Source organism: Phocoena phocoena, chromosome 3, assembly GCF_963924675.1.
Source record: "Phocoena phocoena chromosome 3, mPhoPho1.1, whole genome shotgun sequence".
Classification (NCBI taxonomy): Eukaryota; Metazoa; Chordata; class Mammalia; order Artiodactyla; family Phocoenidae; genus Phocoena; species Phocoena phocoena.
The window spans coordinates 106,517,736-106,543,248 of record NC_089221.1 but is presented as its reverse complement, the minus strand read 5'-3'; the positions used below and the strand labels follow the sequence as shown (position 1 = coordinate 106,543,248).

Here is a 25,513-nt window from a genome sequence, read left to right as displayed (position 1 = left end):
AGCAATCAGATTGCCTGTAGTTTTTAAGTCTGTCCTGTAAGTTGTAGGGCCTATGTTTCCATGTCATGTACATATACAGTAAAGATAGCTAATTAGGACAAATAAATGTCCTAATTAGGACAAATAAATGTTTCTGCTGTCTCACTCTTTTACAAATCATAAAGCCTTTAGGAATCTTTCTTTACCTCTCTGTATAATTCATTCAATCTTTGAAGGTTTGGATTTTTTCCAACTTAAATGTTAGATAAATCTAATGCAATTTTGTTGAATTAAAAAAAATAGACCATTAAATCAAAACTACAATGAGGTATCACCTTATACTGGTCAGAATGGCCATCGTCAAAAAGTCTACAAATAATAAATGCTGGAGAGGGTGTGGAGAAAAGGGAAGCCTCCTACATTGTTGGTGGGAATGTAAACTGGTGCAGCCACTATGGAGAACAGTATGGAGATTCCTTAAAAAAATAAAAATAAAGTTACCATGTGATCCTGAAATCTCACTCCCGAGCATATAACTGGAAAAGATGAAAACTCTAGTTCAAAAAGATATATTCACCCCAATGTTCAAGGCAGCACTATTCACAATAGCCAAGACAGGGAAGCAACCTAAATGTACATTATCATACGAGTGGATAAAGAAGATGCGGTATATATATACAATGGAATATAACTTAGCCATAAAAAAAGAAATAATGCCATTTGCAGCTACATGGATGACCTAGATATTATCATACTAAGTGAAGTAAGTCAGGCAAAGAAAGACAAATATCATGTGATATCACTTATATGTGGAAACTAAAAACACAATACAAATCAACTTACTTACAAAACAGAAACAGACTCACAGACATAGAAAACAAACTTATGATTACCAGAGGGAAAAGAGAAGGGGGAGGGATAAATTAGGAGTATGGAATTAACAGGTGCATACCACAATATATAAAATAGATAAACAACAAGGGTTTCCTCTATAGCACAGGGAACTATATTCAATATCTTGTAATAATCTATAATGGAAAAGGATCTGAAGCTGTACACCTGACACTAACACAATATTGTAAATCAACTATAGTTAAATTTTAAAAGATAGACCATTGTATAATTGCCAAAACGTACTTTCGCATACATACCTGCAACATTGACACCCCATTCTCACACATATTTAAGTATAAAAGCTTAAGTTCAGAAAGATTCCTTCAGTTGTATTTAGAGGTGTTATCCCAAAGTTATTAGATTTCTACCCCTTGTGTTGAACTATCCTTTGCTATATTGAAGTCCTGGAAAATTTTAGAAGTTCCATTCAGCACTTTATACAGTATTGACGGACTCACTTGATATTTCCAGATTACTAAAGGCCTGAGTATTTATAGAAGGGTTACCACCCTCTCTGTTCACTCTGTTTTTGAGAAGAGATTTACTGACTGGGGAATCTCTAAAGGTATATTGAAGACACACTTGGATTGAGATGGGCATCCTTGTTCTGCCATGAACCCAGGATTTTGGATAATAAGACCTGGCATTTGTTGATTCTCTCTGTGCCAGATACTTTATGTACATTATTCATAATCTTACAACCACCCTGCAAAGTAGCTATTCCCATATTACAGCTGAGGTAATTGAGGCTCAGAGATAGTAAGGGACTTGTCTGGATGACCAAACTGGGATCCGAACCTAATTCTGCATGGTTCCAAGGTCCATATTTTGTCCATTACTTCCTGGTGCCTCCCAGTATTGCAGAGTGGAGAGGTTTTCTGGGCCCCAGTTTTCTCATCTGTAAAACATGGGAGTTGGACAGTATGATCACTGAAGTCTGTTTTACTTTTAACATCCTATACTGATATTTTAGGGCTTTCTGTTACAGAGGCTATGACTCATTCCTAGGCAAAACCCACTTTGAATGTTTCCAGATCCTGGCTGAGATTTTCAAACAGGATGTTGACAGATATACTTAATATTAATCTTGTCTCTTGTGGTATTGGGATTCCTGCCAATTCTTTGTCACTCAAAACAATGGAGAGCATTATTTTCCGTTCTATTTTCACATAAACCTACTCTAGACTCTTTCTCTTCCTTACCCTGAGCTATGGGCTTATATTTAACCAGACTCTTGACTTTTAAAATCTTTATTTTCACATTTGTACAACTATAATAAAGATTTCTAAGTCTTTTTTTAAAAATCCACAGTAATCTAGGTTCTCTTTAGAACATCATGTAAAACAATACCACATAAAACTGGACAATAATAATAAGATGATGTCAGAGGATCACGTTGCTAGTTGCCAAGTGAACTATTAGAGTTAGTGAAGATAAAATTTCAACTCTCTCCATACTACCTATGTATTTGAAATCTATATACACACTTGCAAGTACTTCTGTTTATTAAGGAAGTACATTTTATTTTTTTTTATTTTTTATTTTTTTAGGAAGTACATTTTAAATTCACGTAGATTAAGGTATTTGGAAATCTAAGCTGCATCTCAACTAATGTCAGCATCTTAGATACTAAACCAATTTTTATACAAGTTGGAAATGACTACATCTGTACCTTTCTCTACTGCTAGTTCTACCCAGGAATTAATCTTTCTAATGATTAGATTTGCATAGTAACAAAACAGAGCAATGACAACAACAAAAAACAGCCCCTTAATTATCTCAGGATTGTCTAGCTTTTCTTTTTTTCTCTTTATTTATTTATTTGCGGTATGTGGGCCTCTCACTGTTGTGGCCTCTCTCGTTGCGGAGCACAGGCTCCGGACACGCAGGTTCAGTGACCATGGCTCACGGGCCTAGCTGCTCCGTGACATGTGGGATCTTTCCAGACCGGGACACGAACCCGTGTCCCCTGCATCAGCAGGTGGACTCTCAACCACTGCACCACCAGAGAAGCCCTAGCTTTTCTTTTGAGATAGTGAGGTTCTATGATATTTATTCTTTAACTTAGGGGTTTCCTCCATTGCTCCAAAAATGTAATGGCATCAGATAATTGTACAACTTAATTCTGAAAAAAAGAATGCAAATTAAAAATCTTCAGATAATAACTATTGTAACCAACATTCTTTATAGCCTCTTGGCTATAAATCATCATCATTCCTGATGATGATTCTCTGCTGAAAACCAACATTTATTGACAGTTTTCTTTATGCAAGGCAGCAATACTGGATATTGTTGGAAGACACAAATATGCTAAAGATGTAATGCATGTCCTTAAAGAGCTTATGGTATAATAGGGAAGAGATGGACAAAAATTGTTAGATAAGCTAAAAGCTGATAAACACCATTAAAAGAGCACAGATAAGTGCTTAAGGGGTTCTGAAGAGCTGGGCATTTCACCTTGGACTTGAAGATCAGGAAACATTTAGGAGAGGATGTTCCAGAAACAGAAACAAAACAAAGATCTTCATGACTTTTATCATTTGGTCCATTCTTTTTGAATTTTCTTTTGCAGCCACCCCGTCTCATGCATATCTCTCAACATGGTTAACACTCGTACTTATCATTTAAGACCCAATGGGGGTCTCATCCGTCAAGAGTCCTCCTCCATCCAGGAGGTTATGAATTCTAATTCAGTTTGATTGGGATAAATGAACATCCTTCTCAAATTTTCTCCATTTTATTAAATTAATCTCCTGCCACTTCTTTTCACGAATCCCAGGACTCATCTTTGTTACCTTCATCTCCTTCCTTCACCCCCACATCCAGTTTATCACCATGTGTCACTAATTCTTTTTCTAAAATAAAGATTAAATCTATTTTAGATTAAGAAAAGGCATATGCATATACATATGGCATACAATACAATGGAATAGTGTTCAGCTATTAAAAGAAATGAAATTTTAATATATGCTGCAGCATGGGTGGACTTTCAAAACATTGTGTTTAGTGAAATAAGCCAGAAACAGAGGGATAAATATGATTCCACTTATATGAAGTACATATAATGGACAAATTCATAAAGACAGAAAGTAGAATAGAGATTACCAGGGGCTGGAAGGAAGGGGAGTTATTGTTCAATGGGTACAGAATTTTTGTTGGAGATGATGAAAAATTTTGGTTATCAATAGTGGTGATGGTTATACAACATTGTGAATATGTTAAATACCACTGAACTGTATACCTACAAATGGTTAAAATGATAAATATTCTGTTATGTGTATTCTACTACAGTAACACTTTTAAATTAAATCCATTTTCTCCAATTCTACTTCTGTGGTCCATACCACCACTTCCTCTCACCTGGACTATTGAAATACTACATTTGATCTAGTCCCTGCCCCTCTTTACACACTCATCCCCTACACTTTCTCCTTCATTTACTTACTCCACTTAAGGGATATTAGATTTGTTACTATTGTGAACATACATGAAATAGTTTCCCTGAAATAGCTTTATACTTGCTCTTTCCTTTTGGAGTGTGCTTGTCCTCTTCCTCTCTATATGCTTGACTACTACTCATAATTCATGTTTCAGTTGAAATGTCATCTCCTTTTTTTTTTTTTTTTTTTTTTTGCGCGGTACGCGGACCTCTCACAGTTGTGGCCTCTCCCGTTGCGGAGCACAGGCTCCGGAAGTGCAGGCTCAGCGGCCATGGCTCACGGGCCCAGCCGCTCCGCGGCATGTGGGATCTTCCCAGAGCGGGGCACGAACCCGCGTCCCCTGCATCAGCAGGCGGACTCTCAACCACTGTGCCACTAGGGAAGCCCTGTCATCTCCTTCTTAAAGAGGCTTTTGCTGATCTACCTCATCAAAGTGTTCTCTACCCTACTCCAACTTCTATTTTATATCATAAAATTCCGTGTAGCTTCTTCACTGCACTTATCCCAATTTGTAACTTTTCTTTTTACCAATTTATTTATCTTGAGTAACGGGGTAAATGGTGGTGCCACAGCCTAAGATGGGAGAAGATAGTGTAAGACCATCTTTCAAGCATGGTTAGGTTGCAAACAGATGAATCTGGAGTTAAAGGGAGAGAGTTGGACTGGAGATACAAATTTAGGAATTATTAGATGACAGGTGATATTTAAGGCCATGAGAATGAAGGAGACAATCCAGGGAAAAACTGAAAATTGAGAGAAAGAGGGGGCTCTGGACTAGGTCTAGAAAATCTTCAGAGGTTCTATAAAGTAGAATTCAACACATTAGAGAAGTAACCAATAAGGAAGAAGAAAAACTAGGACTCTGTGGTTTGACATAGCCAAGAGTGGAAATGTGTCAGGAACAAAGCAGTGATCATCTGTGTGGTGTGATGCTATGAATTGAAGTAAGATGAACACAGGAAAGTTTACATTGGGTCTGACATCATGAAGATAGTTGGGGACCTTGGTTAGAGTACTTTCAGTGGAATACCATCATCTAAATGGGGTGGGAAAAACAAGATTGAGGTGGATTAAACAGCAAATGGGAGGGAGGTGAGGAAGTCAAGACAGTCTGGAGCTGTTTACTTTAGAATAAGAGTGGGAAAATGGTACTGAGTGATGAGGAATCAAAGAAGTTTTTGCAGGGATGTGAGATACCAGCATGTTCCCATGCAGATAGGAATGAGCTAGGAAAGAGTATATGATGCAAGTGTAAGGTCGGATAAATAAGTGACTTACCTAAGAAGGTGAGAACCGCGGGGTCTGGAGCACTAGTAGGAGGATGGAACCTTGAATGAGAGGAGGGACACTTTCTCCACTGGTAACAGAAGGCAATCAGAAGAACAGGTGACCACATGAAGCAAGAATTAAATTCCATCAGTAGTGGAAAGGTGAGAGTCTCCATTTGATGACCTGCGTATTCTCAGTGAGTTACAGGTGAGGTCATCAGCTGGGTGTAAGTGTGGAGGAGGAGAGGGAAATTTGAGAAGAGACAGGAGGGTACAGAATAGTTGTCTAGGAGAGGGAGAAAGCAACTTACCGGAAAAAAAATCGCAGCTCTTCTGCTGGGAAAAGTTTCATGCTCATCTGAGGTCTGTAGTCATACAAACCAATCAGGCAGGTTTTGTTATTTTGTCAGCGGATATGAAGAACAGAGATAGAGGGTTTCTATCAGATATTTTGTCAGGCAAGTGATGGAGAGAGGGAATATGAGTAGGTAAAAGGAGGTTTTAAGAAATAAATCTACAAAGATATGTTGAGTCCAGTTCATGGAGAGCTCTGAATGTCAGGCTAAAATATATGACCTTTATGTCACAGACAATGAGAAGCCATTAAAGTATTTCTCACTATGAAAGTGACATTACCAAAACTATATTCTTGCATAATTAACCTGCCTTTAATGTAAGGCACTGAGATGGTTACAGAATAAAACCAACAAGAATATTTGTTAAGGACCAGGGGTTAGATAATCAAGACCTAAATGAAAGTAAGCAACAGTTGACTTGAACCAGACCACTGAAGGTTGAATTCTTAAGAGATCTTGGTATCTTTTGGAACTAAACCAACTTGATGGGATTATCAGGTTACAGGGGAGAGAATCCTACAAGCTGGACAGGGATTAGGCACGATATTACTTAAAGCAGCTGGCAACAGCTGTACATCAAGAGACATATTGATTAATCACAGAATGAGTGAGAACTTAAGAGTCACCTTGAGTACTGGAACCAAATAAATAATCATTAAACTGTTGGTCATTGATAGGGCCAGTGGAGGTCAGGAGGAGTTCAGGAAGTGGTATGCATGATGCGTGGAGTCAGAAGGCATAGACTGCAGCCAACACAAGGATGCCAGGTGCTGGCCCAAAGTGCTAAGTAGGGCAGGGAGGCCAGCCAGTTTAGAGAGTAGAATAGAAAGGACTTTGGATCTAATGTTCAGTTTAGTTTTTCAGGATTGGCCAGTTTAATGATAATGCTTGGACCTGAACCCTGAGTCCTAGATTTTATGCCATCTAAATGTATGTATTTACCATAGTATGAGTTGAAATGGTGAAGTGAAAAGTCATAAAATAATATAGTTGGAGATAAATCAATATCAGCTTGTTACAATACAGTGTAGAAGAATCAGTAATGCTTTAAATCAATCCTAGGATTTGATAATCTCCTTCTACCAGGGAGCCAGCATCTGTGCTAGTGGTCCTACAGATATTCTGGCAATCTGTTCCCTGGTAAATCTGCCACTCAGGTTGGCTTTAAATTTTTAATTTTATAAGCAAACTTTCTCCAATGCGTAGGAGTTCATAACCATATTAGGCAACAGAACATTAGGACAGAATTCCATTAAATTTTATTTACTGTCCATCCATCCAACATTTCATGACCATTAAGTATCAGGCACTGTGCTAGGCTGTGGATACAAAGAAAAAGTAAGATGCCATCTCTGTTTCTCTTCAAGGAAACTCTAGGTCTGTTAGTAAAGAAAGATAAAGAGATATTTATATAATAGATGTTATGACTGTGGTATGTACAAGATTCATGGAAAGGCTAGTGAGTGGGTGGGGAGATGGTAGTGGTCATGGAAGTGGTTGCAAAAGACTTTCTGAAGAAGGATCAGAAGACACGAAGGGGATAGGGTTGGCAGAGAGGTAAAGGGTTAAAGCATCTTACAAAGAGGAAATAGCTGGTGCAAAGCCTTCACGAACCAAGCAGAGTGGCACTTTGGGGGAAATTTCTAGTAGTTGCACATGGCTGTAACATTTCAATTATCCCTGAGTGGATGGTGGAGGCCAGAGTCGGATCCCCAGCCACACTGCCCAGCTAAGCCAAGAGTTTCATGGAAGCAGCATTGAAAATCTAATTTTAAAGGGCCATGACGAGAAGAAGTTGCTGCTGCAGGTGGCCTGGCTTTAGGAAGAACAGTTCTGGAGGCTGGGGAGTCCAAGATGAAAAGTGCCAGCTAATTCAGTTCCTGTATAAACTCCATGAAGCCAGACATTTTGGACTGCTTTTTACTACTGAAATCCATGGATCTAGATTAGTTCCTGGTTCATAATTTTCAGAAGGACTGGAGAAGAGCAGAGATGAGAATGACTTTCAGAATTACAACAGCTTGGAAATCTTGAACAGAAGCCAGTCTGACAGGTAGAAAGTTTTGCTTTTACCATTTGGTTTAGGATTCTATCTGTTTGTTTTTTATATTTCCTTTTTTTTTCTTCTTTTTCTTCTGAGCCATGTGACTGACAGGGTCTTGGTGCTCAGGCCGGGTGTCAGGCCTGAGCCTCCGAGGTGGGAGAGCTGAGTTCAGGACACTGGACCACCAGAGACCTACCAGCTCCATGTAATATCAACTGGCAAGAGCTCTCCCAGAGATCACTGTGTCAACACTAAGAGCCAGCTCCACCCAAAGGCAAGCAAGCTCCAGTGCTGGATGCCCCATGCCAAACAACTAGCAAGACAGGAACACAACCCCACCCATTAGCAGAGAGGCTGCCTAAAGTTATACTAATTTCACAGACACCAAAAACACACCACCATACGTGGCCCTGCCCACCAGAAGGATAAGATCCAGGCCCACACACCAGAACACAGGCACTAGTCCCCTCCACCAGGAAGCCTACACAAGCCACTGAACCAACCTCACCCACTAGGGGCAGGCACCAAAAACAATAGGAACTACGAACCTGCAGCCTGTGAGAAGGAGACCCCAAACACAGTAAGTTAAGCAAAATGAGAAGACAGAGAAATGCGCAGCAGATGAAGGAGCAAGGTAAAAACCCACCAGACCAAACAAATGAAGAGGAAATAGGCAGTCTACCTGAAAAAGAATTCAGAGTAATGATAGTAAAGATGAATCAAAATCTTGGAAATAGAATGTAGAAAATACAAGAAATGTTTAACAAGGACCTAGAAGAACTAAAGAGCAAACAAACAATGATGAACAACACAATAAATGAAATCAAAAGTTCTCTAGAAGGAATCGATAGCAGAATAACTGAGGCAGAAGAATGGATAAGTGATCTGGAAGATAAAATAGTGGACATAACTACTGCAGAGCAGAATAAAGATAAAAGAATGAAAAGAATTGAGGTAGGTGTTGGCAGCAGCTGGAGCAGGTCGGTGTTCACGGCCAGGTCCTTGAAGCTGGTGTGGTCTTCCTTTCAGCGTCAAAGGTTCCACACCGGTGGGAGTTGCTTCAAGGGCCGGACTGGCGCTGAGCACCTGTGGCTGATGCAGCATTTGAGGGACCCGTTTGTGAAGGCTGTGAAGGTGGACAGTTACAGGTGTCGAAGTGCCTTCAAGCTCCTGGAGGTGAACGAGAGGCACTGGATTCTGCGGCCTGGCCTCCGGGTGTTAGACTGTGGTGCCGCTCCTGGCGCATGGAGCCAGGTGGCTGTGCACAGTGTCAATGCTACAGGCACAGATCCCAGTGCTCCTGTTGGCTTTGTGCTTGGGGTAGATCTCCTTCACATATTCCCCCTGGAAGGAGCAACTTTTCTGTGCCCTGCTGATGTGACTGACCCAAGAAACTTCCAGAGGATCTGAGAAGTGCTTCCTGTTGGGAGAGCAGATGTGATTCTGAGTGACATGGCACCCAATGCCACAGGGATCTGGGGCCTCGACCATGACAGGCTCATTAGCTTGTGCTTGTCCGTTCTGGACATGGCTCCAGAAGTCCTGCACCCTGGGGGAACATTCCTGTGTAAAACCTGGCCTGGAAGTCAAAGCCATCGGTTACAGAAGAGACTGACAGAGGAATTCCAGAAAACAAGGACTGTAAAACCTGAAGCCAGCAGGAAAGAATCATCAGAGGTGTACCTGTTGGCCACACAGTACCGAAGAGGGAAGGGGGAAGGTCTGTGAAGGAATGAGAGTTTCTTCTGCTGTTTCTGGTTCTTTTTCACGCAAATGTAGCTTGAGCCCTTTCCTGAAGTGTGGCTGGGGAAATCCGAGCTTGATCTGGGATGCAGTGGGCAGGACAAATGGGGGACCTTTTTTTAAAGCCCAAAAGATATGACAAAACAATATTCAGTGTCTAAGACATATGATAAAAATGTCTCTATACCATGATTTGTGAGGAGGAAGAGATAGGCAAAGATTAAAGGATGAAAAGGCAGACTGAGGGAAGGATAAAAACACTGGGAGTCAGGCTTCCCTGGTGGCGCAGTTGTTGAGAGTCTGCCTGCCGATGCAGGGGACACGGGTTCGTGGCCCGGTCCAGGAAGATCCCACATGCCGCGGAGTGGCTAGGCCTGTGAGCCATGGCTGCTGAGCCTGTGTGTCCAGAGCCTGTGCTCCACAACGGGACAGGCCACAACAGTGAGAGGCCCGCGTACTGCAAAAGAAACAAAACAAACAAACAAAATACTGGGAGGCAGAGAAACATACACACGGACACCTTTATGTAACTTTCTCTTCATACCCACATTAGTATGTTACAGAGAAACAGGCTTCCACCGTTGCTCTGAAACAACCCACAGGTTTCCAGGTGTTATTTTGGGTTTACCGTGTAATGTAGAAAAAATCTGAAGTTTCAGTCTGGGGATTTGTGTCCATCTCTCTGGCAAATGATCTGGAAATACATCCATTCTACAAGCACTGAGAGTTCTCAGAACAATTAGGGAAGACATTTGGTATGAATTATGCATGCGGTGGGTGCTTTGTTTTTTTCAATGGAATTGTTGCTGTAATACTCCAGCCTCCAAAGACTTAAAGGTAAGCGCCAAAGCAAGCAGAGAAGTGGTGTGTTCGTTTATTTCCTTTTACTCGTACAGGAACTCGATGTAACTTTACAAAACAATATAGGCCATATTATTTTATGGAATTTCCATGTTTTTAAGTTCATCTTTTGAAAAATTAATTTCTTGAAAACCATTTCCTGGAGGTGTGCTCATAAGAAGAGTTTATTGATTGTAATGATGATTAAATGTGTAGACTGAAAAAAAACGCAAAAAAAAAAGAAAAAGAATGGAGGCAGTCTCAGAGACCTCTGGGACAACATTAAATGCACCAACATTTGAATTATAGGGTCCCAGAAGAAGAGAAAAAGAAACAGTCTGAGAAAATATTTGAAGAGATTATAGTTGAAAATTTCCCTAACATGGGAAAGGAAACAGTCAGTCAAGTCCAGGAAATGCAGAGAGTCCCATGCAGGATAAATCCAAGGAAAAACACACCAAGACATATATTAATCAAACTATCAAAAATTAAATACAAAGAAAATATATTAAAGGCAGCAAGGGAAAAGCAACAAATAACAAGCAAGGGAATCCCCATAAGGTTAACAGCTGATCTTTCAGCAGAAACCCTGCAAGCCAGAAGGGAGTGGCATAAAATATTTAAAGAGATGAAAGGGAAAAAACGACAACCAAGATTACTCTACCCAGCAAGGATCTCATTCAGATGCAATGGAGAAATTAAAACCTTTCCAGAGAAGCAAAAGTTAAAGAATTCAACACCACCAAACCATTTTTACAACAAATGTTAAAGGAAGTTCTCTAGGCAGGAGACACAAGAAGGAAAAGACCTACAAGAACAAACACAAAACAATTAAGAAAATGGTAATAGGAACATACATATCGATAATTACGTTAAATGTAAATGGATTAAATACTCTAACCAAAAGACACAGACTGGCTGAATGAGTACAAAAACAAGACCCATATATATGCTGCCTACAAGAGACCCACTTCACACCTAGGGACAGATATAGACTGAAAGTGAAGGGATGGAAAAAGATATTCCATGCAAATGGAAATCAAAAGAAAGCTGGAGTAGCAGTTCTCATATCAGACAAAATAGACTTTAAAATAAGAATTATTATGAGAGACAAAGAAGGACACTGTATAATGATCAAGGGATCAATCCAAGAAGAAGATGTAACAATTGTAAATATTTGTGCACCCAACATAGGAGCACCTCACTACATAATGCAAATGTTAACAGCCATAAAAGGGGAAATCGACAGTAGTACAATAATAGTAGGAGACTTTAAAACCCCACTTTCACCAATGGACAGATCATCCGCAATGAAAATAAATAGGGAAACACAAACTTTAAATGACACATTAAACAAGATGACTTAATTGATACTTATAGGACATTCCATAAAAAACAACAGAATACACTTTCTTCTCAAGTGATCATGGAACATTCTCCAGGATAGATCATATCTTGGGTTACAAATCAAGCCTTGGTAAATTTAAGAAAATTGAAATCGTATCAAGTATCTTTTCCAACCACAATGATATGAGACTAGATATCAATTACAGGAAAAAAAACTGTAGAAAATACAAACACATAGAGGCTAAACAATATGCTACTAAGTAACCAAGAGATCACTGAAAAAATCAAAGAGGAAATCAAAAAATACCTAGAAACAAATGACAATGATGACCCAAAACCTATGGAGGCAGCAAAACATCTCTAAGAGGGAAGTTTATAATAATATGTAATAAAATCCTCAGGATTTTAGAAACCTCAAGAAACAAGAAAAATCTCAAATAAACAACCTAACCTTACACCTAAAGCAATTAGAGAAAGAAGAATCACCAAAAACAAAACAAAACAAAACAAAAAAACAACAAAGTTAGCAGAAGGAAAGAAATCATAAAGATCAGATCAGAAATAAATGAAAAAGAAATTAAGGAAACAATAGCAAAGATCAATAAAATTAAAAGCTGGTTCTTTGAGAAGATAAGCGAAATCATAAACCATTAGCCAGACTCATCAAAAAAAAAGGGAGAAGACTCAGATCAGCAGACTTAGAAATGAAAAAGGAGAAGTAACAACTGAAACTGCAGAAATACAAATGATCATGAGAGATTACTACAAGCAACTATATGCCAATAAATGGACAACCTGGAAGAAATGGAAAAATTCTTAGAAAAGTACAAGATTCCAAGACTGAAGCAGGAAGAAATAGAAACTATGAACAGACCAATCACAAGCACTGAAATTGAAACTGTGATTAAAAATCTTCCAACAAACAAAAGCCCAGGGCCAGATGGCTTCATAGGTGAATTCTATCAAACATTTAGAGAAGAGCTAACACCTATCTTTATCAAACTCTTCCAAAATATAGCAGAGGGAGGAACACTCCCAAACTCATTCTATGAGGCCACCATCACCCCAATACCAAAACCAGATGAAGATGTCACAAAAAGAGAAAACTACAGGCCAGTGTCAATGATGAACATAGATGAGAAAATCCTCAACAAAATACTAGCAAACAGAATCCAACAGCACATTGAAAGGATCATACACCATGATCAAGTAGTGTTTATCCCAGGAATGCAACTATTCAATATATGCAAATCAATCAATTTGATAAACCATATTAACAAACTGAAGGAGAAAAACCATATGATCATTTCAATCGATGCAGAAAAAGCTTTCGACAAAATTCAACACCGATTTATGATAAAAACCCTCCAGAAAGTAGGCATACAGGGAATTTACCTCAACATAATAAAGGCCATATATGTCAGACCCACAGCCAACATCATTCTCAGTGGTGAAAAACTGAAACCATTTCCAGTAAGATCAGGAACAACACAGGGTTACCCACTCTCACCACTATTATTCAACATAGCTTTGGAAGTTTTAGTCATGGCAATCAGAGAAGAAAAAGAAATAAAAGGAGTCCAAATCGGAAAAGAAGATGTAAAACTTTCACCATCTGCAGATGACATAATACTATACATTGAGAATCCTAAAGATGCCACCAGAAAACTAATAAAGCTAATCAATGAATTTGGTAAAGTAGCAGGATACAAAATTAATGCACAGAAATCTCTTGCATTCCTATATACTAATGATGAAAAATCTGAAAGAGAAATTAAGAAAATTCTCCCATTTACCATTGCAACAAAAAGAATAAAATACCTAGGAATAAACCTACCTGAGGAGAAAAAAGACCTGTATGCAGAAAACTATAAGACACTGATGAAAGAAATTAAAGACAAGACAAACAGATGGAGAGATATACCATGTTCTTGGATTGGAAGAATCAACATTGTGAAAATAACTATACTATCCAAAGCAGTCTACAGATTCAGTGCAATCCCTATCAAACTACCAAAGGCATTCTTCACAGAACTAAAACAAAAAATTTCACAATTTGTATGGAAATACAAAAGACCCTGAATAGCCAAAGCAATCTTGAGAAAGAAAAACTGAGCTGGAGGAATCAGGATCCCTGACTTCAGACTATACTACAAAGCTACAGTAATCAAGACAGTATGGTACTGGCACAAAAACAGAAATATAGATCAATGGAACAGGATAGAAAGCCCAGAGATAAACCCATGCACATATGGTCACCTTAGCTTTGATAAAGGAAGCAAAAATATACAATGGAGAGAAGACAGCCTCTTCATTAATTGGTGCTGGGAAAACTGGACAGTTACATGTAAAAAAAATGAAATTAGAACACTCCATAGCACCATACACAAAAATAAGCTCAAAATGGATTAAAGCCCTAAATGTTAGGCTAGATATTATAAAACTCTTAGAGGAAACCACAGGCAGAACACTCTTTGACGTAAATCACAGCAAGATCCTTTTTGACCCACCTCCTAGAGAAATGGAAATTAAAAAACAATTAACAAATGGGACCTAATGAAACTTAAAAGCTTTTGCACGGCAAAGGAAACCATAAATAAGACGAAAAGGCACCCCTCAGAATGGGAGAAAATATTTGCAAATGAAGCAACTGACAGAGGATTAATCTCCAAAATTTACAAGCAGCTCATGCAGCTCAGTATCAAAAAAAGAAACAACCCAATCCAAAAACGGGCAGAAGACCTAAATAGACATTTCTCAAAGAAGATACACAGATTGCCAGCAAACACATGAAAGGATGCTCAACATCACTAATCATTAGAGAAATTCAAATCAAAGCTACAATGTGGTATTACCTCATACTGGTCAGAATGACCATCATCAAAAAATCTACAAACAATAATTGCTGCAGAAGTTGTGGAGAAAAGGGAACCCTCTTGCACTGTTGGTAGGAATATAAATTGTTACAGCCACTATGCAGAACAGTATGGAGGTTCCTTAAAAAACTAAAATTAGAACTACCATATGACCCAGCAATCCCACTACTGTGCATATGTCCTGAGAAAACTATAATTCAAAAAGAGACATGTATCACAATGTTCACTGCAGCACTGTTTACAATAGCCTGGACATGGAAGCAACCTAAGTGTCCATCAACGGATGAATGTGTAAAGCAGATGTGACACATATGTACAATGGAATATTACTCAATAAAAAGAAACAAAATTGACTTATTTGTAGTGAGGTAGATGGACCTAGAGTCTGTCATCGAATGGAATAAGTCAGAAAGAGAAAAACAAATACCATATGCTAATACATATATATGGAATCTAAAAAAAGAAAATAGTTCTGATGAACCTAGGGGCAGGAGAGGAGTAAAGACACAGACGTAGAGAATGGCCTAGAGGAGACGGGGAGGGGGAGGGGGAAGGGTAACCTGGGACGAAGTGAGAGAGTGGCATGGACTTATATACACTACCAAATGTAAAATAGATTGTGGGAAGCAGCTGCATAGCACAGGGAGATCAGCTTGGTGCTTTGTGACCACCTAGAGGGGTGGGATAGGGAGGGTGGGAGGGAGATGCAAGAGGGAGGGGATATGGGGATATATGTATACATATAGCTGATTCACTTTGTTACACAGCAGACACTAACAAAATTGTAAAGCAATTATACTCCAATAAAGATGCTAAAATAAATTTTCAGTTACGTTTGGACTTCATCTGTTTCATGTGGATTTTATTTCTCTAGTGTAATCTTCATGTATTATGTTTTTTACCCTCCCTCGATTTGAAATTCAATCGATTTTTATTCTTGCTTAACTTTCATAAGCAATGTGTTTAACAGTAGATGCATGTAATAAATCAAGGAATAATATACATAAACTTTCACTAATGTAGAAAGAAGTGTGAAATCAGTCATTTAAAAAGGATAAGAATATTAATTTATTGCCTTAAGCAGAAGGAAATGATGTAATTGAGGCAATAAAAGACTAGTTAGTCTTTTATTTTTCTTTGGGAATGTTTTTCAAGAAGGACCAAAGCCTTTTTATATAATATAAATTAGAGTGTTCATTAGCATGTGCTGATGGGGAAGGAAAAAAGAAAACCTTCAACCAGTTTCTGTTTTCTTAAGAATTTATTCTGAAGTGAATTTTTAGCATCTTGATACTGCTTTATTGGCAAAGAAATTAAGGTACTTTATTTTGTTTGCCAGTATTCCCACATATACATCTTTGTTTAGAACCCACAGTTTCTGCTAAATAAATTAATTCCCTTTGGCTTTAGATCAAAGCAACCTCAAAAGGACATCTTTTCTCAAATTCAATTACTGACTCTTGGGACTTACATGGAAAAGTTATGGTTATAAAAAAGGAAAGATCAGCCACTTGCATCTGAAGATGTTTATAGCATTAAGATAGATGGATTATACAAGGTCTGCTTCTAATATTTTCTCTTCTGATGATACAATTTAAAAAGATAAGCACTGATTCTTACTTTCAGAGTAGTCAGCTCTGTATTTTCCTCATTGTCCCCCGACGTCCTCTTGGATTTGGGGTGTTAATTATATTCCACTAACCTTCACTTCTAAGATCCCAAGGCTCTTATCTGCTCAGATCCACAAATAACATCAATTAGGTAAATGTGGCATTTCCACTCTCTCATGCATTCCTGTTTAACTATCAGTATCATGATAATACATCTAGGATTCTGTAGCATGGTCCTGGTTTCAAATATTTTTGAGTATGGATGTAAATTTATATGTTAGAACTCAGGCAGCGTTTTGATTTTTAGTTCTAATAATATAATCACTATAAATATATGAGACATTAAAACTTTGAAATGAAAAGTGTACTTTAAAAGAGTTCTCGGGCTTCCCTGGTGGCGCAGTGGTTGAGGGTCCGCCTGCGGATGCAGGGGACACGGGTTCATGCCCCGGTCCGGGAGGATCACACGTGCCGCGGAGCGGCTGGGCCCGTGAGCCATGGCCGCTGGGCCTGCGCGTCTGGAGCCTGTGCTCCGCAACGGGAGAGGCCACAACAGTGAGAGGCCCGCGTACCGCAAAAAAAAAAAAAAAGAAAAAAAGAAAAGAAAAAAAGAGTTCTCATTTTAAAACTGCAGGTAATCTTTTAAAAACAGTTATATATGAATTAATTAACATTATATATTACTATAAATGAAAGTGAATAGTGTCTGGTGGTGGCATACATTACAAAAAGTAAAAGCATATTGAAACTACCTTTTGTCAGAAATTTACTTAGCAACATGGCATAAGATGAGAGCTCTTGGCACTCATCTTGAATTAGAAAAACCTATTCACCCTAAAGAGCTATCAAAATTGTTACTCTGGTCAACTGGGATACGGGCCTGGAAGGGATGATTTGTTAAACAGTTGAGGTCAGAATCCTGTCATAGACAGTTCAGTGTGATAAAAATTTTGCCTTTCAATTATTTTTTAAATTTAGGAGCTTTTAAGATTTAAGGTAATATTATGATTCTATAGAACTAAGTAAGTTTTATCCTACTGACCTGAGTCTTTTAATGCTTGTTCTGCCTTTGAGGACTCATAAGAATTCTTGTTTTCATCTATGCATGAAGCATATGGGTATCTCTCCACCATCTCTTTTGCATCCTTTTATTTCCTTGACCTCAGAGATTCACCTTTTGGAGTTATAAATGATCACTTTATGAGAATACAATTTCTGTTTGTGGCCGAGGGCTCCTCTCTACTTTGTTTGACAAGTTCTATACAAAATTCCCTGGAATAGGAGCAGGGTTCCTTCTTTATTCACTAGAAATGACCCAGGAAAAAAGGGGCCTTTGGACGATGTCTAGACTGTCTATCTTTGCAGAACAGATGTTCTAACAGTGTGCCCAGGTTGAAATGACAGCTTGTCATGGCAGGACTTCAGGTCTTACTGGAAAATCACAGCAACATTCTCAGTGATAATTTCTGGGATGAAGGAAAGCATCTGCAGAAGAGCAATAATGTTTTCAGATCTTGCAGGCACTGATTATTATGCCAGCATGATTAACACACCTCCTGGATCCAATGCATATTAAGCAAATCAGGAATAATGCTGTGCCTCTTACATTAGCTCTTTATTTCTTCTTAGTTCTATGTTCTTTGTCCAGTATTAAATTGTGGCTTTATTTAATTGAAAAAAATTAAAGGCATAGTAGGGTAATCTAGTCCAAGGCAGTATATCTTTTTTTTTTTTTTTTTAAATATTTATTTATTTTATTTTTCGCTGTGTTGGGTCTTCGTTTCTGTGCGAGGGCTTTCTCTAGTTGCGGTGAGCGGGGGCCACTCTTCATCGCGGTGCGCGGGCCTCTCACCGTCGCAGCCTCTCTTGTCACGGAGCACAAGCTCCAGATGCGCAGCCTCAGGAGTTGTGGCTCACGGGCTTAGTTGCTCTGCAGCATGTGGGATCCTCCCAGACCAGGGCCCGAACCTGCGCCCCTGCACTGGCAGGCAGATTCTCAACCACTGCGCCACCAGGGAAGCCCAAGGCAGAATATCTTTAAAAACAAATATTCTTCCAGACTGCTACACTGCACATATGTATCTAATATATACATAAGAGTATAAATTGAACCCAATCCCACTAGCCAGAAAGAAATCCTGTGTCTTCAAAGAGAAGTTTTCCACTCTCCAGAACAATCTGGTCCTAGGCATCCTTTCTAAATTTGATTTGATGAGCTCAAGCCCCCCACAAGTATCCACTCATTCCTCCAAATTTTTGCATATGACCAGTGTATCTAACCTCTAACTTCAACCTCCTATCAGGAAACACTGAGTCATTAAATAAAATAACATTGTGGTTTCTGGGGAATACAGGAGAGAACATTGTTCCCTTTTTGTACTTTGGCACCAAGAGGTTGGTATCAGGAATGGCTGCACCGGTATCTACAGCTGACTGACAGTTGTTTGCAACCTCAAACTCTCCAGTTTATCTTCTGTTGACAAATCTCCATCTGCTCTGTGTGACAAAGGAGTGCTATTTCTCTACACATTTCTTAGAAGGAAACATCTTCCTTCTCGCCTCTGGTCTGGGTTTTTTAGCAGTATTTCCAAATAGCACATGCTCTTCTGGTGATCATAGCACTTGCCACGGTAAAGTAAGAAATCTTTGAAATTGATCGAGCTCCAATTCCCATGTGCCTTGTCTGACATTTAGCTGGTGCTTGCCCTTTCATCCAAACTCTCTGGATACAGAAGCCAGGAGACTTTAAAAAAAAAAAAAAAAAAAAAAAAAAAACTATTCCTAAGGGATGGACAGAAGGAAGGGAGCACCATTTCCTGATAACAGTATAATTCCAAAATTAGTCTTACAAACAAAGGAGGGAGGGGACCCTGACATCATTGAATTCCCACAGCTGATATAGCTAGCAAATACTGGACCTCAACTAAAAATTTCAGAATGGATCTTCTTACCCTTTGCTAATTATAAAATAAATAGATTTCCAGACTTTTTGCAAGGAAAGGGCTTAAATATGCACTTTGAAAATGATAGGGAGAGAAAGAAGAGAAATTTTTTACTTTCCTCACAAGATAAAACTGATCTTCATCGCATGGCCGTATTCTCCAAGTTTATGAGCTTTAACTAAAATAGATTAAAGGGGACAGTGAAAAGTATTTGGGTTTTATTTTTGGCTTCTGTCCAGAAAATTCTCCCATCTTCTTTTATCTGATAGTGTCCCCTAGCCCTTGACCTCTGGCACATGACCCAGGTGTGATAAAATCCCATTGCCCTGGCCATAGCAGTTGATCCAAGGGCGATGCAAGTAGAGTCAGTCAAACGGCTTCCTTGAGATTTCTGTATAGATTCTGTGAGAAAGAAGTCCTGTTCCCTTTAGTTGGGTACAAATTAAGGTTCTTTGGTTGCAAGTATTATAAGCCAATGCAGACTACTTTAAGCAAAAAGAGAGTTTATTGTAAGGTTATGAGAAAGCTCTCAGTGATGAAGGAAAGCTTAACAGCCTGACCTTGTGGAGTCAGCCTCTAGAATATGGGTATCAAAATAGACAATTTCTTCAGGCGGCAGGGCCCAACCTTCGGAATGAATTAGCTCTAGCTTTTTTCTACCCTCCCTCATTCAACTCAGCTCAAGATTCAAGTTCCAGAAAAAAAGCAAGTGTGATTGGCTCAGCTAGTCACAAGCCTTTTCCTAGGTTAAATAGGAAAGGGACGCTGATTGACAGTCCCCCTGGACTGCAGAGAGCAGGAGAGGCATAGTTCCCCAAAGGAAAACCATGTTTCTGTTACTAAAAGAAGGGGGAAGTAGTTCTGAGCAGGCAGAAACTGATGTTCACCAAAGATTGATAAGCCAGGGCAGCCAGGGGACCTTTCCTGATCTGTGCCTGCAATAGCTCAAATGGGGCCAATAGGCAAAGAAGAGCCAAATGAACAGTCCAGAAACCCTGCTCGGCCTCACTGCCAGCCTTAGCAGCTCATACATTTCTGTTTAAACCAGTTTCATTTTGGTTTCTGTCACTTGCAACCAACAAAGTCCTGAGTGACGACTAGTTTTTATGTGAGTTATTTTTAGGCCTAGAGGCCTCTGGAATGTCCTTTTGAAATTAAGAACCACCCTCAATTTGTACATATTGAATAAGTAACATTTCTTGGGATCTCCTTGCAATAAATTCCTAAGTTTTTCAGGGACTCCTGGAGGAGTTGTTTATCCTTGAGGGAACTTCTGAAATCAGTGAGAAGACTTTGCCTTTGGGGTTCTATTCCAGGAAACAGCTCTATTTCAGGAAGACTTCAGTGGACAAAGGAAGAGGCAACCTGACGGGTAATCTCTGAATAAGACTAGGGATTATAAAGATAAATATAAACTATTTCTATGAGGTAAATACTAAAACTCCTTAGGAACTTGTTATACTTAAAAAGCACACCTTGAAGTTATTATTCCTACATTCTCTCATTTTTCCTAATTTTAATTTCTGGTGTTTATTGGCCTAAATATAAAATATCCCACCGTGGAACAGTTTCTGTATCTAAGGATTCAGTAGGAGTGCCTAAAAGAAAACTCTTTTCTGCAAATGTAAGGATAATTATGTGGGTGGGAAAATCTCCACCTTTTGTTTCCCTGAGTTCTTGTCACTTTCCATCAAGGCAGTAACACAGTTGGCAGCAACAGGAAAGTGCAGGCTGCCTGTTTGTGCTTTGATCAAATGTCACACTGAGCTTCACGCAATCTGATGCCATGGGTGGTGAGCAGTGCTTTTGACAAAGTCCCAGCAGTTGAAACAGTGAGATCCCAGGGCCCTCCTTGTTACTTTCTTAGAAAACTCTAGGTAGACAGGTTAAAAAAAAAAAAAAATCTGTTCAATGGCAAAAGAAGGTTGTACGCAGAACTGTTGGTCAAGAAATTGGTTCCTACTTTGAGGAATAGCAGCCTTTCCAAGAGCTGTGCTGATAGACAGTAGGAGAGGATGACATTGTTTAAAAGACTAGACACACATGGACAACTATTCAAGACTAGCCTTACTCCAATAAATATTAACATGACCGCTCTCTAAAAGCTTGGAATTCTACCAAGGCAAGATTTTATTTAGGCCCGAAGCATTCTCATTAAAATACACTGGACAGGGTGTTACATCTTTGTGAGGATTATTTTAATCACTGTTTTTTTTTTTTCTAACTGAGATAAAATTCACATAACATAAAATTCACCCTGTTAACCATTTTAAAGTGTGCAACTCAGTGGTCTTACTGTATTGACAATGTCTGTGCAAGTGTTGCCACTATCTCATTCCAGAACATTTTTTTTTTTTTTTTTTTTTTTTTTGCGGTACGCGGGCCTCTCACTGTTGCGGCCTCTCCCATTGCAGAGCACAGGCTCTGGACGCGCAGGCTCAGCGGCCATGGCTCATGGGCCCAGCCGCTCCGCAGCATGTGGGATCTTCCCGGACCGGGGCACGAACCCGTGTCCCCTGCATCGGCAGGCGGACTCTCAACCACTGCGCCACCAGGGAAGCCCCCCAGAACATTTTTATCCCCCTCAAATCCCTGTTTTCTTAACATCTAGTTGCAGTAGGAGTTTTGATCCCAAGGAGGTTTGCAGGAGGAGAGGGAGAGAAGGTTTGGGCTGAGTTCCTGGGGATGGACATCATGATAAAAAGATACTCTTTAGAATGCTAGTTAGAGTTGGCTCTGGGGTTTTGGCAAAGAGATATATCTCCTGACTTTCATAATTGTGTAGGACAGCAAGTATGATTCTTAAAATTAATGGGATAGTGTTTAAAAATAATTTTGTGTCACTGAAAAGTCAATCCTATTACAAGCCTCCGTCGAAAGTGTATTTGGCTCTATTCAGACCATGAGCCCTGGGTAATGCCCAGGGATGTACCTGTACTACCTGGGAGAGTCTTCTTAATGAGAGTAAAACCAAGAGATGACTTAAAGTTGATACGGCTTTCAGTGGGACAATGGGAACTTGCCTGTGGGAATTAGATATATGTTATTTGATATACCAGCTGTGCATATTAAGAGAAAAGAACTAAAAGGAAAATAAAATCCAGAAGAGTGCATTCCCTTTAGTATGCTAGCTTGAAGTCTATAAACCAGGTCCCGGATGTTCTGGTCAAAGATCCAAGCTTTCATCTTAGCAGGTGACTTGATGCTTATGTGCCAACAACAGGACTTAGTCACCAAGGTCCTTTACAAAGTAACTTTGTGCTCCAAAACCAAAGGGAGCAGAGATGGTTTTGAAATCTAACCTTAGGTTCCTGCCTACTAATGTTTACCAAAAGGTGGACTCAAGCTTTGAACGGGTATAATAGGCGTTTCACTGAATTCTGTGAGTGAATTAAACTGTGAGCACTTCAGATGCAGGTTGTGGAGATGAGGCAAGGAATCTGCCCTGGGCTGTGATTATTTGTACAAAGTAAAATCAACAAACAAGGATAGGCTGTAAGTAAGTTTCCTGCAGTGCCAGTTGTATAATAAAGGTGTTTTGCTTTTTGGTTGAACTTGCCATTGACTAAAATCATTTATTTCCTTGGAGGTAATTTAAGTACATAGCCAACGAAATAGTTTTTCTGTGTTAAAAAAAATTTGGTAGCTCACTGTTTCATCAATTTGAACATGCTTAAAAGTATTTCTAGTATTCCAGGACATTCCTCTGATCAGAGGTTGAATGGCAACCTTATAAATAGTCTTACTTAGAAAATGAACCAAACAGGGAAAAATTGTGCACATTTGCATAAAAAGAAATTCTAATTTATTTGCATCCATCTCTTTAATCTGCTTGTTATAACTATAGGCACTGGTTTGTAACTATAGCAGAGAAGTAGCTTCATGTTAATCCAGATAGCATGTCAATTAGAATCAACACTTTCTCCCCTCTTGCATTTTCAATTGTTACAATAAGATCGGCTTTCAGAGTAGACAACCACGATGTACCTTGATGGAGGCTGGAAGGGGTCTCCTTTCCCAAAGTGGTTCACTCTCCATCTACTGTGGGGTCAGAAGTTATACTGCTGGACATTTATTTCTTGGATCATGAAGGTCTTTTGTTCATCAAGAAGAATCTACTTAAAAAGTGCAAATACACATGGATGGGTGACTCATTAAGCATTTTATTATATTTTAACTTGATTACCAGCTGAAAGTGGATCGGGCATATTGATTTTGTGCCTCACTCTTTCTTTCCTGCAATGGGCTATCCCTTGCTTTAAGGAAGTATTCTTCTCCCAGTCCAGCTCTGTGCTTCTGGGAGCCGCTAGTCACAACATCCTCCTTTCCCCCTGTTATTTCCCCGTGCCCCTCCGCCCGGCGGCTGGTGCATGACCAGGCTTGTCCAACCATACTTCCCCACCCCTGGCTACAAAGATTGATTCATGGCCCTGGATGAGTACCCAACCCAAACCAGGACAGAGTATTTTCTTGTACTTTTTCTAACTGGAGCTGGTGGAAAAATGCTTTTTTTCCTCTCTGGAGGAGAGATAAGGAGGGCAGCCCTTAATTAATTGTGGCCATGTGTCCAGACTCTCCTGACATCCCACTTGAGGGAATGAAAGTCTCAATGCAGAGAGAGGCAGAGTGGAGAGGCACAGGTGCCCTGATGGGATCTGAGACCCTGAATCTATGGGACTCTAAGGCTGATGGCATGCACTTTGTTAGTTTGTTTACAGTTGTGCCAATAAATCACCCTTTCTCCTTAAGCTGTTATAGCTGGGGGCATCTGCCATTTACAAACAGATGTCTAAAAACCAAAAACAAGCATTTTATAAAAGGACACAGGACTAACTAGGGAAGGAGTGGTGTTCTGGTCAAGGACTATGTGCGGGAGCTGGGTCAACCCTAATTGTCCAGCAGTTAAATGGGATTCATTGTGTGTTAAAGTTACCTACATCTTTTCAGACTTTACTTTCAAATCAATTGAGAGGTAGGGCAAGGTGACCAAAGTCTCTGAGAATGAGAGCTCATATTACTCTGGGGCCACAACGGCCTTGACAGTCTCCTGGGTTATTGAATGCAGGGTGAGGCTGCATGAGACCCATGGGAGAGTAAGATTGTGCAAATATTTGGTTTAAGACCTTCCTGCTGTATGTCAGTCCACTGACTCAGGTTCTCCACCAAATAAAAGAAGCAACACATGGGTTGAAAAGGGAGTCCCTGCTTTCATCCATAATTGACCTTGGAGTACTTGACTTTATTTATATCTGTTCATAATACATTAGGGTTTTTGTTTTGTTTTGTTTTTTCCTGTACAGGTAGGTAGTTTTTTTCCCTTTTAAACAGAAATATAGAGAAAAACATGGACAAAGAAGCAAAGGTGGGATTTAATGTTTTCTAACCTCCCTCCACAACCATTAGGGTCCTCGTGCCTCAGTACTATTTTAATTTTGACCCATCAAACTCTCAAAGGGACAAAATCATCATTAGATAGCAAATGATATTATTTTTGTCAAAAATGAGAGTAATGAGGGCTTCCCTGGTGGTGCAGTGGTTGAGAGTCCGCCTGCCGATGCAGGGGACCCGGGTTCGTGCCCGGGTCCGGGAAGATCCCACATGCCGCAGAGCGGCTGGGCCCGTGAGCCATGGCCGCTGAGCCTGCGCGTCCGGAGCCTGTGCGTTGCGGAGAGGCCACAACAGTGAGAGGCCCGCGTACCGCAAAAAAAAAAAAAAAAAAAAGAGAGAGTAATGAGAAGTAGATACCTTGCAATAAAATCTTTTTTTCCACTAGATTCAAAATACAGTTGAGAAGTTGAAACCTCTCTCAGGTGAGCTGGAGAACTTTCTCCAATGTGCCGTACAATCGTCATCAGCTTCTTCTTATGCAACCAATTTGAAAATGGCCGTGATGCCTTAGAATAAAGACCTTTAAATGCATAATATTCTCTACTGGGTTTTATTCTTTTAGATTTCAAGGTGGTGAAAGCAAATTAAACTGTCTTTATGTTGTTCTGTGGGAAGAGAAAAGGCTGCGTTTCAAAGTGATGGTGTTGCATGCCATTTCAATCTCGGGGAAGTGCTATTCAAAATTGAAAATTAAAACCAAACTCATATTAAACAGTTTCCCATGTGGTCAGGATGCTGGGAGTGTCTCCCTTTCTGCAGCCACCATGTCACCTACTTTCTCCTCCT

The 25,513-nt window shown here is 39.6% G+C and overlaps 1 protein-coding gene and 1 pseudogene across 1 annotated transcript in view; one reads left to right on the top strand and one right to left on the bottom strand.

The window, feature by feature from the left end:
• CCDC192 (coiled-coil domain containing 192) overlaps window positions 1-25,513 on the bottom strand; it is a 252,039-nt gene that overhangs the window by 40,353 nt on the left and 186,173 nt on the right.
• LOC136121618 (rRNA methyltransferase 2, mitochondrial pseudogene) lies at window positions 8,921-9,709 on the top strand (annotated as a pseudogene).